The sequence below is a fragment of the Meleagris gallopavo genome, chromosome Z (genome assembly GCF_000146605.3).
Source record: "Meleagris gallopavo isolate NT-WF06-2002-E0010 breed Aviagen turkey brand Nicholas breeding stock chromosome Z, Turkey_5.1, whole genome shotgun sequence".
NCBI lineage: Eukaryota > Metazoa > Chordata > Aves > Galliformes > Phasianidae > Meleagris > Meleagris gallopavo.
The window spans coordinates 38080104-38083008 of record NC_015041.2 but is presented as its reverse complement, the minus strand read 5'-3'; positions in this window follow the sequence as shown (position 1 = coordinate 38083008).

Below are 2905 nucleotides of genomic sequence, written 5' to 3'. Positions count from 1 at the left end.
TGTTGCCCTTCTCTGGACACGCTCCAGGGCCTCAGTGTCTTTCTTGCAGTGAGGGGCCCAAAACTGAACACAGCACTCAAGGAGTGGCCTCACCAGAGCTGAGTAGAAGGATGATCACTTCCCTGCTCCTGCTGACAAACCACTTCTGATACAAGCCAGCATACCATTGGCTTTCTTGGCCACCTGGGCACACTGCTGGCTCATGTTCAGCCAAGCATCGACCAAAATCTCCAGGTCTGTTTCCTCTACGCAGTCTTCCAGCCACACTATATAATAATTATTTCTGAGGAGGTGTGGGAGAAAAGCAGGCCCTTAACTGAAATGACTTTACTTATAAGCAATTTGTTTAGTTCACGCCCGCTGCAGATTCTGTAAATGAAAAAGGGCTTTTTAATTAACTTGCACCATCTACTGGAGAAAGTAGATAATTCCTTTCCTCTATTAGAAGTTGAATTCTAATACGTGTCAGTAGTATAATAAAAACTTTCATGCTTGATTTTTTGGTAGACTATTTAAATCCTTAGGCTCACGTGAATTAAGTATAGTGAATTCAGACTTATTTTTACAGAATTTTTAAAAACATAAACATACTGTCAAGTACCCTACAAACTGGACTGTTTTAAATGTCTCAGATTATAATGCTCCATTCAGAGCGTTATTCATGACTTACATAATGATTTGCATCCAAAATGACCAGATACTGAAACATAAAGTGATGTCATAGTAAATTCACTTGAACAGTGCTGCTCAATTTTCAAGTGTAAGTTCTAGAGAAGCTATTTTCAAGTGAATGCTTCAAATTCACCATTACTTTTATGGTGATTTTTTAAGCAGCGTGACTGACAAATCATCTTTCAATTTATGATAGTATGAGAGCATTACATTACTCTCTGGTTCTTGTATCAAGTGACCTAAAAGTGTCTTCAGTCAAAACCTTCATAAAATCATAGAATGGCTTGGGTTGAAAGTGACCTAAAGATCATCTAGTTCTAACACCTATGCTGCAGGCATGGTTGTCAACCACTAAACCAAGCGCAAGATCAGGTTGCCAATGGCACCATCCAGCCTGGCCTCAAATAACCCCAGGGACAGTAACAGGTTCTCTGGGCAGCCTGTTCCAGCGTCTAACCACTCTCAGTGAAAGTCTTCCCTAAATCTAATCTAAATCTCCCCTATTTTTTAGTTTAAAATCATTCCCGCTTGTCCTATTACTATTTACCTGTGTAAAAAATTCCTTCCTGTTTGTAAGCTCCTTTAAGTATTGGAAGACCACAGTGAAGTCTCCCCAGAGCATTCTCCAAGCTGAAAAAGCCCAATTCCTTCAACGTTTCCTTCATAGGAGAGGTGCTCCAGCCCTCTGATCATCTTCATGGCACTCTTCTGTATCTGCTTAAACAGCTCCACATCTTTGTTGTGCTGGAGGCCCCAGATCTCGATGCAGTACTCCAGCCAGGGCCTCTCAAGGGCAGAGAAAAGGGGGACAATGACATCTCATGCTCTGCTGGCTACCACTCTTCTTATGCAGCCCAGGGCACATGTAGACTTCCAGGCTGCAAGAGCACACTGCTGTCTCTCACTGCTGTTCAGCTTTTTGTCCACAGGGATCCCCAACTCCTTGAGAGCAGGTCTGCCAAGAAGGACTTGTCCCCCAATCTATATGCATTTGGGTTGAGGCTATTGGGATTGCCTCAACCCAAATGCAACACCTCATACTTGGCTTTGTTGAATCTCATCAGGTTCACATAGGCTCACCCTTTGAGATCATTCAGGTTCTTTTTGATGGCATCCCTTTTTTCTGTCATATTAACGGCACCACTCAGCTTAGTGTCACCTTCCTGCACTGCCTCCAGGAACTGATATTTGTGGTTTACTTAGTCTCCCCTTGTACAACACAGTGAATTAATAATACAAGAACTTCTGATTGATTTATTTACATATTCTCTCACCACCGCAGGTGTTAATGCCTTCTGATAAATGAACAGCAAATGTAGTAACAATCTGTGTTGGGTATCTTGACAAATCACAATAATTACCTTAGAGTTTCCAAAGGTGATAGGAGAGAAAGTGGAGGTGAAATCTATTGCAAGCACTTGCTCTAACATTATTTGGAAGTAATGATAATACCTAAAGCTGCAAGCAATACCCAAGGATTTTTAAAGAGAAAGACAACACTGACCTCATCTGAAACTTAGGTAATAAGATTATTTCTGAACGGCAATTTAGATTCAAGCTCTTCAAATTGCCTGATTAGCTTGGATACATTGCACAGCATTTCAGTGTTACAATAAACAGTCCTCTCTTTCTGGCATGCTACCACAACTATGGGTTCTTCCAGAATGAGGTATATGTAGATGTGTAAATCTAATTAGTTTCTTCACATCCTGTAGCTCTTTCCATGTTACACAGGTTAACTTAATGAGCAAGGTTTCCTTACTATATGCATACTCCAGTTTAGAAAAGCTCCTTTTTCATCGTGATTAGAGACAGTTTTAGACACCACTTGGCTGATCCAAGTGCCTTACCAGAAAGCTTTTCCTGTGTATCTGTGTTTATACTTAATGATCATTTAAGGATGCAGCAACTGTTAGTTTTACACAGAACTTACACTTAAACAAAAAATGCGGATGAAACTTAAGTCCAAAACCATGATCATAGAATCTCATTATGGCAACAATAACTGCAGCTTAAGACTTTTTTGTAAAAATAAATACAGCTTTCAAAGTACTGTCCTCTGCTCTCTTAAGCTCCCATACATACCACAATAGTAAACAGAAGCTGAACTATTCTTCATTCTCCACAACCACTATTCCTCTTATTTCTTATTTTAGGCATCAGTTTGCATGCAGAGTAGTCAATACCATCTCTGCTTTGCTTTGATTCCTTACACACATAGGTTATTCTGTCT